We start from the raw sequence: 13,510 nt of genomic DNA on the forward strand, positions 1-13,510 counted from the left end.
TGAGCCAAGTGCGAGATTTCAGCCTGTCTCTCCTCTAAATGCAGTTAGGAGTCTTCGAAACCTTTTGTGTGAATCCAGGAGGGAAAATTGTCTGGCAAAGTCTGATAAGCATCATGTCAAGAGCACATTTGTACTCTGTAAGAAGCCCAGGCCAATTGCTGCTGGGTTGTCATGGCAACAGACATACACACCATTTACACATCAGCTTCTGAAATGAGTAGAAAATAACAAAACCTTTTCGACAGGCTGGGAGGTGAAGGGAAGAGCGGCATCATCTGTGCAGCCTAGTGAAACGGTGTTTACGACCGTCTACACGGCTCTAGTGGGCATGCTGTCTCTTTGGATGGTGTCATGTTTTTAACCCAGTGGGAAATTCATAGGATCCTCCTGATTCTGTATAAACTGTGGGACAGTTCAGTCACTTTTACCAAATCCTTATTTCCTTTTCAAACCCTGTTTACTAATTGATGCCAAATAGTATTATAGTAATTGGGAAATAAAGGAGGTCCCTCTCCTGCTTATTCCTCCCAAAGTACATTTCTTTAGCTTTTCAGGGAGGTTTTGTAGCATACTTATATATTGTAGAGGGAGGTGGAGAAGGAGGAGGAGGTCTTTCATGGGCCTAGAGAAAATGAAGTTAATCACGGTTGGAAAGCCTTCCCTTAAAAATACTGGGTTTTTGTTTTGTTTTTTAACGGAGTCTCTCTCTGTCACCCAGGCTGGAGTGCAATGGCGTGATCTTGGCTCACTGCAACCTCCCTCCTCCCGGGTTCAAGCCATTCTCCAGCCTCAGCCTCCCGAGTAGCTGGGACTACAGGCATGTGCCACCACACCCAGCTAATTTTTTTTGTATTTTTAGTAGACATGGGGGTTTTACCATGTTGGTCAGGCTGGTCTCGAACTCCTGACCTCAGGTGATGTACCTGCCTCAGGCTCCCAAAGTGCTGGGATTACAGGTGTGAGCCACTGCACCCAGCCCTAAAAATGCAATTCTAAAAATGAATAAAAAAATAACAATTCATTCCAGTAGTTCCTGAGGCATACGGCATCAACAATAGATCAGAACTATATGGAATAAGCCCACAAAGTTGAAAAATTTAGGCCGAATGGAAGCTGGATCCCTGAAGCTAATCTCAGAGATTTAAAGTAGAGAATAAGGATGGAATGCATCCCCTCCATTAGTCTTGAAGTGAAACCACAGGAACTCTATTCATGAGAAGTAAAATTAGCTGTATGTTCACTTTTCATGACATTTGTTACTGCACTTAAGCATTCCACAGCATGACTTAATTGCTGCTGAAATACCTAAGAGGAAAGAGAAGGCAGGAAAATAAAGTGTTTGATCTTTGAATGACAAAATAGTCACGAATCTGGGAACATTAAGTAACTAGAGATGGAGTTAGCATCACAAGCAACACACGACAAAAGTCTTGTGTCTGATGATAATAAAGTTCCCTCAACTGATTCATCACTTTTTCCCTTGCTATAATTATGAACATTCATCAAAAAAGCTCTGACATTAAAATTTCAAACTCTTGTTACTTCTGCTTTTCTATCTCATAATTAGAAAAATTTATTAATTCCAATTTTAGTTCTGGGTTTCTAAAACATTCCAGGAATAAAAGCTAGGGAGAAAGACCCTCTCGTTGTACACATCTTCTTGGGGAGTCACGTTCTGGGGGCTTCACTTAGACATGGTAAGTTGAAAACATAGGGAAACAAAAGATCTAAAGAAAGTAGCCAGCCTCTCCCAGAGATTGCAAACCAGCATGCAGCCAGCTGGCAGGCACTTTGTGGGGAGGTAGGGACTGGAACAGTGTTAAAAGAAATGGCACTGGGCACGGTGGCGCATGCCTGTAATCCCAGCACTTTGGATCATCTGAGGTCAGGAGTTCAAGACCAGCCTGGCCAACATGGTGAAACACCATCTCTATTAAAAATACAAAAATTAACCAGGTAATACCAGTTATGTGGGAGGCTGAGGCATGAAAATCACTTGAACCCAGGAGGCGGACGTTGCACTAAGCTGAGATTGCGCCACTGCACTCCAGCCTGGGTGACAGACTCTGTCTCAAAAGAAAAAAAGAAAAATGGCATAAATGCCTTTTAGGTCAAGCAAAAGCTCAGTTGTTTGCCACAGTCCTCCCCATTCTTTACTGTCTTATATCTAGATTGCCTGCTTATTTCTGTTGCCTGCTTACGGGCTTTGAGTTAGCAGTTTATGCACACATTTGCTGATGCTCCCCAGATTTTCTTCCTTTTGGTATGTATTCAAATCAACCCATCTATTTAAGACTTAATTCAGGTGTTCCCTCTTCCACAAAGCCCTTCTGGCCCTCTGGTCTCACCTGACCACCCCTATGACCCTTATTCAGTGCCCTTCAGTTTTAGTTCTTACTTGTTCTCTAATTTGTTCAGGAGTAACCAAGTGGCAAACGCCCAGAGGGCCAGGTTGTGATTCACTGTTCTTGTGTTTTAACCCAGGAGAGTGGTAGTTGTGGTGTGGGAGCTCAGTTAGCTCACAACAGTTTTTTGACAGATGGGAATGCAGGAACCAGCAAAGTGACGGAGTGGACCCCGGCACAGCCCCGTGGCCTTGCACTGGTTTCAAAAGGAAAATGAAAAGTTCTGTAAAGTCTTTAAGACTCCTATGACGGAAATATTCTCTTGGAAGCTCAAAATTGGTATTTTGGTTCTTAGTAGAATAGTTAAAACACATTTCTGCTTAAAATCTCTAAGTACTGAGGGATGAAGGGATGACAACAGGTAGGACGAACATAGAAATACAAGTAATTTCATAATATCACCTAGGGAAGCCATAGCATTGAGCTTAAGTATTTGGTGACTGTATCAGTTTCCTGTGACTACTCTTACCTCCTTGCTTATTTCAAAGTCTGAAGTGTTTCATGTTGGGTTGAGAAAAGCTGTAAAGCAGCACCACCTGATGGTTACTACCCAGAGTGCCTGAATTGACCTTGCAATTTCAAATGTAATAAATGATCTTGGTTAGCTCAGAAGACTTTTTCCTAATGCTTTACGTGAAAAGAGCAAATTGAAATATGTTCCTCTTGGAAAATCAGAAACAAAGAAAATGTTTTAAATTTTGACAGAAGCAAACCCTCTCGTATACAGAATAATCTACCACCAAAACAGTTTGCATATGATATTCATTGAATACTATTAGATTTCAAATAGGTAATAAATAAGATTTTATTGTCCAGTTTTTCTTTCTCCTTTAAAAGCAGATATTTTTTCTACATAGAACTCTCCTTAACCAATTGTTTGATTATACCTCTGACCCCTTCCAACAAACACAATGTATTTATTTTAAAAATCTATCATTTGCCCTGTAGAATTTTCCACATTTTGGTTTGCACTAATTGCTTCCTCCAGTGCTGCCTAACTTATTTCCATTCCTAGGATTTCCTGTAAACTAGTAGTAAGATCTAGATTAGATTAGAGTTGATTAAATCCCAGTTCTATTTTTGGCAAGATAATAGGTGACACTGTATGATGCTATATTAATCAAATCTTGAAGCACGTGCCTAGTTGTCCTCCTTAACGTGATATTAAGATTGATTTGCGGGTACAGGTAATGTCAGTTGGAATTCTCTATTATAAAGTTCCCCAATAACCTTTCATTGAGAGTGTGGATATCTATTGATGATCATTGTCTCCATCCATCATTTCATGAGGATTGCAAAATAGTGATGGTATAAGTTTTATTATTATTTATATACCTATTAGCTGGGATTTTCTCATCATCTATTTAGTTAGCTTGAAATACAGTTCAAACAGGAAAGAAAGAACAAATATGTGATCAATCTCTTTAAAATATATATTTAGAATAACAAATTAGTGTCCTGGCAACCTTCAAAGGTGAGCAGTGATGTTTTGTGTTTCATTAGGAATTCATAGATTTTTATATTGGATGTATTTTAACCCATTGCAAGCATTATTCTTGTTGATGCCCAAATGGTTCCACATTTGACAAATGCATATATTTTTAACATAAATACTCTTAATATGTGGCATAGTTGTTAGGAAAGCAGGCATACTGTAATGTTCTCAGAATAAATTATTACCACTTTCAAGGAAGGCAATTTAGCAATATGTATTAGGAGCCTTAAAAAATGTATGCCCTTTGATTTATACTCTAGGATCAAACATCAAGCAGTCTTTTCTATGAAAATAATCAGGAACATAGCTAATAATTGTATAAAGATATTAATTCTAGTGAAAAGTTAGAAAGAGATGTCAGCCAGGCACAGTGGCTCATGCCTGTAATCCCAGTACTCTGGGAGGCTCTGAGGCGGGCATATCACGAGGTCAGGAGATCAAGACTATCCTGGCTAACACGGTGAAAAACCCCATCTCTACTAAAAATACAAAAAATGAGCCGGGCGTGGTGGCACGCGCCTGTAGTCCCGGCTACTTGGGAGGCTGAGGCAGGAGAATCACTTGGACTCAGGAGGCAGAGGTTGTAGTGAGCCAAGATTGTGCCACTGCATTCCAGCCTGGGCAACAGAGTAAGACTCTGTCTCAAAAAAATAAAAAAAAAGAGAGAAAGAAAAAAAAGAAAAAAGAAAAAGATGTGAATAAGTATGATGATATACTATAGCTACCATATTAAAAATCCAGTTTTTTGAAGAATTCTTGTTATCATGGGGATATTTTTATATTACATTAATTGAAAGAAGATTACCAAAATATGTATATATACCAAATTATATACATAATATGTATATAAACAAAAGACTAGGAAGTCATACTTCAAAATATTAATAGTTATATCTGGATAGTGGGATTACAGGATATTTTTATGTCTCATTTGTATTGTTCTTTACTTTAAAAATTATTTCCAAGATTATGTATTACAATATGTCTTATTAAAAATCAGCTAGTATTAAAGGTTTTTCTGGACAATGTTAATTTGCTATTGTTGGAATAAACAACCAAGTAAATAGTTTATAATAAACAAGCAGAATGTCTCCTTATGTGTTAGTGAAAATTCTGCAAGAAAAAAAAGAACACTTTTCCCTCAGCCAAAAGATCCTTCTGAGTTAGTTAAAGAATGAAAACACAACTAAGCAGGATTTGAAATAAAACATGCAGGAGCCTTCCTGAGATAGGTTATATTTTTCCTCCTAGAATCTGCTTATTGCAATTAATTAGGCTTCTTCAAGAGTAAATTTTCCCTGTGCTATCCAATAAGTCAATCTGATATTCATCCTGATTCTTACTGTGAATGAGAGCATCAACATAGATTAAGATGGATGTATCTGCCATTTGTAATGAGATTCCACAAGGTATCTCCACCCACCAGTTCCTTTCTGATACTGGCAATCTCTGATTTTTGATATCCTAATGTCTAGTTGTCACTTCCAAAAGTCTAACAACCTCTAGTCCAAACCATTTATTAATCCTTAATCTCTGCCTCACCCGCGTACTACCAAACAGGTATTCAATGTCCAAAATTAGATAGTCCCAATGAGATAAAAGAAAATAAAATTCACAAATAATATTGTCAAAACAACTTTTAACATGCTGTTATAAGTCCTATTTCCTGGAAGCTCTTTGGGGACAAAGTTCATGTCTAGTTTAATTTTTTTCTTTTCTTTTCTTTTCTTTTTTTTTTTTAGACGGAGTCTCTCTCTGTTGCCCAGGCTGGAGTGCAGTGTCGTGATCTTGGCTCACGGCACCCTCCGCCTCCTGGGTTCAAGCGATTCTCCTGCCTCAGCCTCCCAAGTAGTTGGGATTACAGGTGCCCACTACCATGCCTGGCTACTTTTTTTGTATTTTTAGTAGAGATGGGGTTTTATTATGTTGGCCGGGCTGGTCTCGAACTCCTGACCTCAGGTGATCCACCCACCTTGGTCTCCCAAAGTGCTGGGATTACAGGTGTGAGCCACTGTGTCCAGCTAGTTTAATCTTTGTTTCCTTTACATATAGGACAGTGCTCATTTCGTGAGTATTTATTGATGATAGAAGTGAGATGAGGAGGAGGAAGAAGAAAGGAGAGGAATGCATTTCTGGACAGGGTGACTATATGAAAAAAGGTATGAGCTTTGAGTGCTAGAGGCAGTGAGGAGACCAGCTCTGTTTAAGAAGAAGGATCATGCAAGGGGATTATAGAAATTAAGGTTGTGGCACCCAAATGCCCATCGATCAATGAGTGGATAAAGAAATTGTGGTATACATACACGATGAATACTACTCAGCTATAAAAAGGAATGACTTAATGGCATTCACAGCGACCTGGGGGAGATTGGAGACTATTATTCTAAGTGAAGTAACTCAGGAATGGAAAACCAAACATTATATATTCTCACTCATAAGTGGGAGCTAAGCTATGAGGATGCAAAGGCATAAGAAAGACACAAAGAATTTTGGGGACTCAGAGGGAAAGGGTGGGAAGGGGTTGAGGGATAAAAGACTACAAATTGGGTTCAGTGTATACTCCTCGATTGATGAGTCAAAATCTCACAGATCACCACTAAAGAACTTACTTATGTAACCAAATCCCGCCTGTTCCCAAGAAAACCTATAGAATTTAAAAAAAAAAAAAATTTTAAGATTTTAAAAAAAAGGAAATTAAAGTTGTGGCAAATGTGGCAAGACTGTGGAGGGTCCCAACATTTAGCTGAGGAGTTTGTCTATAGTCTGAGTCAGTGAGAGACCAGATTGAAATCCACCCTATTACATGAAACAATCCTAAATTCCTTAATGCTTCAGATCAAGTAATTGGTTTATAAGAGAAAGTTGGTGCCAGGGGAAAGATAAATATTAAACTTAAAAAAAAAAAAGGTCTGTAACTATGTACAAATGAACCCATCAATTTGATGGAATTAGATACACTTGTTTTTAGGTATAATTTACATGGAGTAAAATTAGCCCTTTTTAGTGCGCAGTTCTACAAGTTGTAACAAATGTATACAGTAGTGTAACCGCCACCACAATCAAGATACAGAAGAGTTACATCATATGAAAAAAGTTTCCTCATGCCTCCGTAGTCAACCTCTCTACCCAGCCCTTGGCAACCAATGATTTGCTTTCTGTCCTAATAGTTTTGTCTTTTCCAGACTGTCTTATGAGTGGTATCATACAGTATGTAGCCTTTTGAGTCTGGCTTCTTTCACTTAGGATAATGCATTGAGAATAATCCATGTGATTGCATGCATCAGTTCATTTGTTTTTATTGCTTAGTCATATCTCATTGTATGGATATACAGTTTGCTTAATCATTAATTCATAAGGACAAATATTTCTTTTTAACATAACACATATAACTAATGTGGTACCCAGGCTGGAGTGGGGTGTGTTCACAGCTCACTGCAGCCTCAAACTCCTAGGCTTAAACCATCCTCCCACCTCAGCCTCCTGAGTAGCTAGACTACAGGTGTGTGCCACCACACCCAGCTAAGTTTTTGATTTTTTTGTAGGGATAAGAGTGCCACTGTGTTGTCCAGGCTGGACTTGAACTCATGGGCTCAAGCAGTCCTCTCCCCACTACCTCCCAAAGTTTTGGGATTACAGGCATGATGGTGCAACCATGGCTAGCCCAAAATAATATTTACAAGCTTTAGGGATTTATTTACTAATTGACAAAGATGATGACAGGAAAAAGAGAAAATGCAAATAGAGTATGCATTAATTTCAGAAATGTGAATGTCACTGCCCAGTAGACTCGTTTTCAGAGCAGTCAATTTTTTTACTAGTGTATCTTTTAATTGCCATTTTATAGCTACCCACCACAGCTGCCCCCCACTCTTCCCTTCAATGACGATGTTTGCAGGCTTCAGGGGACCAGGGAAAAAGCTGGGGCCTGGTAGCCCCACTACGCTACCAGCTGGGAAGAACAAGTCACAATTACAAATTATCACAACATTTAGCACCTGTACTTGGGGTAGCTGCAAAGTGAGGAGGCCCCAGCTCCTCATTGTACAGTGGTCTATTTGGCAGTGACCTTGCTCAGGAGGCAATGATACTCTTTCAGCCTGAGGGAATTGATGTCGATGAACCCGGTGGCATCAATTGGTTCATAATCACCCTGCGCGTTCATGCTTACGAGCTCCTCGTTGTAGGGAGACAGTGGGGACTCCCGGCTAAGGATGTACACCTGGCCCTTGAGGACGGACACCTGCGCTTTCCCTTCTACTCAGTCCTAGGACTTGGCGATGCAGTGGCGGACAAATTCACACTCAGGGCTGTGCTGGAAACCGGCAAATTTCAAGCTCAGCAAATTTCAAGCCCAGGCCTTGTTTGATTTTGTGCACCTCCTGCCTGGTCCATGGTGAAGGCCGCGATGTCTAAATGAGTGTGGTAAAGGATGGTGCCTGCTGGGGTCTCATAGATACCTCGGGCCTTCATTCCAGTGAAGCGGTTCTCCATGATGTCAGTACATCCCACACCGTGCTTGCCCGCGACTTCGTTCAGGTACATGAAGAACTCCAAGGAGGTCTGGTGGGTGGAACCATCCTTGACGTTGGTCACCTTCACGGGGACCCTTTACGCTGGTCCCTTCACAGGGACCGTTTTTTAAACTCGATCTCGAGGATGTCAGGGGTGTTGAGGGCTTTGGCCGGTTCCTGGGTCTTCGTGTAGAGACCTGGAGGCACTTGGTTCTTGGGGTTCTCCAGGGTTCCAGCCTCCTGGCTGATATGCATGAGGTTCTCGTCCATGCTCCACGGGTTCTTGGGAGTGACAGGAATGGGAATCCCGTGTTGCTTTGCGTATTCCATCAGCTCATTACTGCCCTTGAACTGGTTATAGAACTCGGGCATCCTCCAGAGTTCAATGACCTTTATCTGTGAGGGAAGGCCAGCGAGTACCAGATGAGCTCAAACTGGACCTGATTGTTCCCCTTACCCGTGGTGCCGTGGGCACCCTCTCCCACTGGACGATTTCCACTTGTTTGCTGGCAATGCAGGACCTGGCGAGAGGGGTGCCCAGGAGGCAGCAGTCCTCACACAGTGTGCTGGACTGGATGGCCAGCCAGATGAACTCCTCCACAAACTCCCTGATGACATCCTCAGTGAACACCTGTTTGGCCACAAGTTTCAGTGCCGCCTTCCTGGCTTCCTCGAAGTCTTCCTTCTGGCCAGTGTTGGCCAGGTAGGCAATGACGTCATAGCCTTGTTCCTTCATCCACACGAGGATGCAGGAGGTGTCCAGGCCACCACCATAGGCCAGAACCATGGAGCCTTTGCCGGACCTAGCATCTGGGATTGGAGGCACTAGTTCTAAGCATCTGGAGCCTGTCTTCATAGTGCAGTGAACCACTCTGTCAGGCAGCGGTGGCAGGCAACAGAGCAGAAGCATGCAGATTTTTAAACCATTGTTAAAGGTTTACAGTTCTGTGTCGTTTTGGAAGCAGTGTGCCCCCAGACTGCCAACTGACCCTCAAAGAGGAAGGAAAGCCCTCACCTTGCCTCCCGACAATACTGCAGCGCTGTTTCTCATAACTTGTAACTGCTGCTTCCCTACTCTGTCCACGGAGCAGGTGAGTATCAGATTTAGCTGAGGCTGATCATCGTTTCTAGATTTTGTCAATGCTTTGCCTTCAGTTTCCTCTCTATGCCTGTTTTAATCCATTGATATCCTTCTCACCATGGGTTTTCTTTGATGACTTGGAAAGCTATTTTCTCTGTTTCTAGTTATTTATTGAAAATTGAAGTTGCCATCCTTTCGGCTCCACAACATTCTCTGAAGCCAAATTTGTGACTTCAGGTTGTATGTCGATGGGTGAGCAATCAGACATGTGGGGCCATGCTCAGTTTAACCTTCAAATATTCACACTAAATGGACGGGAGAAGAGTCAAGAAAAAGAGGTCATAGTTGATATGTAGAGGTCTCTCTTACCATTTAATGGTAACAGGAAGCCCTCTCTGCCTCACGCCCGCTCCCACCCACAGGTCCTGGTGTACTGGTGGGTGGCAGGAGTTCTAAGAATTTGATCTACTCAAGGGGGGAAAAAGGTAATTTAGAAGCTTCTATTTATTTAGCTTTAGGATTCTTCCAGACAAATTCCAATAAGAGCCTGTGGTGGTAAGGTTTCTGCTATTTGGAGATAGTACTTTGGATTTACATAGAAACTCTCTGTTGAATAACAGTGCTCTGGAAGCCCAGAGCTAGGGGAAGACTGGGTGCATGACAAGGCTTTTTTAGGGTTAGAAGTATAAAAGCAACAGGACCTTTAAAAAAAAAAAAAAAAATGACAGGGACAGATAAAGAAGTTTACCCTCGCCCCCTCCCAGCACTATTTGTGCCTTAAAAGAAGGGAAAAACAAAAGTTCTTTTTAATTTAAATTGAACTTCTAAGGAGAAAAAAATTTCATTGTTTTTAGAATATAACTGATTAAAACGAAAACTGAATGTTGAACTTGAGAAAACCATACAAATTAAAGAAAATGCACATTAGGTTTAAAAGAAAAACTTCCTGTGATATAATGAATATGCGTATTCAACACGGCTTTGGAAAACATTGTTTTTTCACTTTAAGGAGCAATCTTTCCCTTCACTTAGTCCTCTAGTGAGCAACTGTTCAGGAAGAGTGAGAGAGTGGGTTTTCTTAGAGGTCAAGAATCAAAGCTGTAGGAGACACTGAAATATGGGCTTGACCAGAAGACTGTGATACATGGATGAGCTTCTTCACGACTCCAAGGGATGATTTGGTTGTGCTTTGATGGTATTTCAAAACCAAGTTGTACGTGTATTCACCAACAAAAGAAACTGAAGAAATTGCATGAGATTAAAAGTTACAAAGATTGTTGGGTTTTTTGTTTTTGAGTCACAAGCAAGTCATTTTTAAAAGTATCATGCTCAGCAAGACAGGTTTATAAATGAATGCTACTCACAGATGGAAACTAAATGAACAAAACCACTAAAAGCTACATAAAAGGTTTCTTATTTTTCTGTACTGTATGATTAATTAGAGCCATCGTGTGAAAAAGAGAGGAAAATTGCTTCTCTTCATGGTATTTTGCTATTAGGGAACTTTTATTAGATATTTATTTAGGTATACATTTTGTCACGTGTATAAATGAGAGCCAAGTTCATTATTTGAGGTCTCACTAATTGGATTTATGATAAGTCACATAGAGATGGTTTCAAGTTTACCTCTGCTTAGCAAATGAAAAATAAAGGACTGTGAAGGGCGGATTGAAAAGATGAACCTTCTAAAGCATTTTGGAAGCTCAATATGCAAACAACGGAGACACTAATTATAAATGCTTCCTGTTTATCCTTAAAGACAAGAAGCCTGAGAATTTCTAGAAGGCAATACTTTGTTACCCTGAGCAGCTGTACATTTTTCTTTTTCTGTATATTAGAGAAAGGAGTTTTATGTGTACTCACAAAGAAATCATTTACATGAATTTCATAATATGAATCCTGCAATTTCTTTGAATTTGTGAACGTTCACTGTCAGATGGAGATTACGGTGGTCTAAAATTCAAGACCATGCCAACTTTAAAGAAGGTAAACAGAGGAAAATCTTGGGGCATACAGCACGAAGGCCTCTGAAAGGAATTTGGCAGGAGATAAGAGGCTGAGGTCTGGAGGAAACAAATAATAACTCAAGTGCTCTCCAGTGGAGAGGAGGCTGAGAAGAGGCCACTCTGGCTTGCTCCACAGGCCCTAGACCACTCCCGGGCTGCTCAGGTGTGAGTCTGTTTGCTGATTTGCTGACATCACCGGCCTCACAAGTCCTGACACAGCAAGTGCAAAAGAAACCACTCAGGTAAACGGCACATTCTGGGATCCGCAAGTCTCCTATAAGTAGCTGCTCCAATTTCCAAATGTTAAAACAAAAAAGTAAGCTCATAAAGAACTTGCTGATGCATTCTATTTTTAAAACAATAATAAAAAGTAATTTGGGTGATACTGCATAGCTCACGAAAGATTTCCACGTGCATTCTCTTAATGCAAACGACAATCGCGTAGGGGTGGATTCAATTCACCTACTTTTGCTTACAAGACGGCCCAAGCACCGAGAAGCGAAGAAAAGCACTTAGCACACAGGACTGCGGAGCCACCCAGCCCTCTGCGGGTTCCCAGGGGGAGGCGCTCGAGGGTGAAGTACAAACCCATCCCCAGGCTCCGAAAGAAAAGTCTACAAGCTGACCTCTGTGGGAGGGTCAGGGCCCAGGGTCTAAATATAGACATGCTGTGCAGCGGTTTCTGTTTCTTTCACGCACAGCACAGAAGGAAAAGCGTTTGGGGTTCAGTTCTGGCAGGAAATAAATACATAACCGGCCTCGTGGTGGCCATGCTGCAGCTGGCACACTCTGAGCAGGCACCTTGGGGGATGACAGAGGCATCCTCCGCTAAGCGTGGGAACAGCCTTGAGCGCCCCAAATGCTGGGGAGAAAGAGGGCCCCCCTCCCTGGGTATGAGTCACTAAATCCTTGAGCGACTTAGGTGCTCCTGCCCCACCCTCTTCTCCACCTCAGCCCAGCCTCTCAAATACTGTGATCCGCAGACGCTCCCAGGTTGGGAAACCGACTGAACAACAGGGAAGAGGCAAGTTCTGTGGACAGGAATCCCTGGAGACACACCCAGCAGCCGAGGAAGGCAGAGGTGCTCCAGTCGGGCCGCTGAGCCATCCTTCTTGGCTCGGTTCTGAGAAGAAAAGGTAGTGGGCACCGTCCGTTGGAAGTGGGCTGGCTGCCTACGACCCCCCTACCCCCACCACCAGCTCTAAGTCCAAGGGTTCTGCGTGTTCAGATTTCTTTCTGAGTGGCCCCTACCACCCTCGTCCTGCATAAAAAAGAATTCAGGGACTCAAGGTAGGCATTCTGTAGAGATTTGAATATTCGGTTAATTCTCCTTCACTGTATTCTCAGATACCTGGACATTCAGCACAGCGCAGGAAGATGCAGTTTCCAATAGATTTCCAAATACCTCCTTAGCTGCCCTCAGACATCGCCAGCCCTTGTTCTGCCTCTAGGAGACTCCCAGAGCTGTGTGCATTTCAACCGGGCCCATGTTTTGAGATTTGGAGAGAGATTGTAGGGTGCATTTTCTGACTAGACAGCGTGGCCACTGGAAGAACCATAAAATTAGGAGTTGATTGATTTGAGCTTGAGTCCTAGAGTTCTAGCAGTGAAAACCCGCTCTGGACTTGTGTCTGAATGTTGGCTCTGTTCTGCCACACTAGGGCCTGTGATTTTTAATAAGTCCTTTAACTTCTCTGAGCCTCAGCCTCTCACTTGCAAAATGGATACAATTACCAACCTTATAGGGTTGGACTGAGGATTAAGTGAGATAATGCCCAATAGGGGAGCTGGCACAATGCCTGATACTGAGAGGTGACAATGTGCTAGCAGCGCTCACTCTCAGTGCCTCCTTGGCCTCCAGCCTTGGCGTCCACTCTGGCGGCACTTGAGCCCTTCAGCCCGCCAGGGTACCATGGGAGCCCCTCTCTGGGATGGCTGAGACCGGAGCTTCCTTCCTCTGCTTGCGGGGAGGTGTGGAGGGAGAGGCGCGGGTGGGAACCGGGGCTGCGCTC

At 42.3% G+C, this 13,510-nt stretch overlaps 1 protein-coding gene and 1 pseudogene across 2 annotated transcripts in view; both read right to left on the reverse strand.

Moving 5' to 3' along the window:
• The window catches only part of FAM65B (family with sequence similarity 65, member B), a 287,827-nt gene that overhangs the window by 259,604 nt on the left and 14,713 nt on the right, over positions 1-13,510 (reverse strand). The window lies entirely within an intron of this gene.
• LOC105552505 lies at positions 7,952-9,267 on the reverse strand (annotated as a pseudogene).

Source organism: Mandrillus leucophaeus, unplaced genomic scaffold (genome assembly GCF_000951045.1).
Source record: "Mandrillus leucophaeus isolate KB7577 unplaced genomic scaffold, Mleu.le_1.0 Scaffold56, whole genome shotgun sequence".
Lineage (NCBI taxonomy): Eukaryota > Metazoa > Chordata > Mammalia > Primates > Cercopithecidae > Mandrillus > Mandrillus leucophaeus.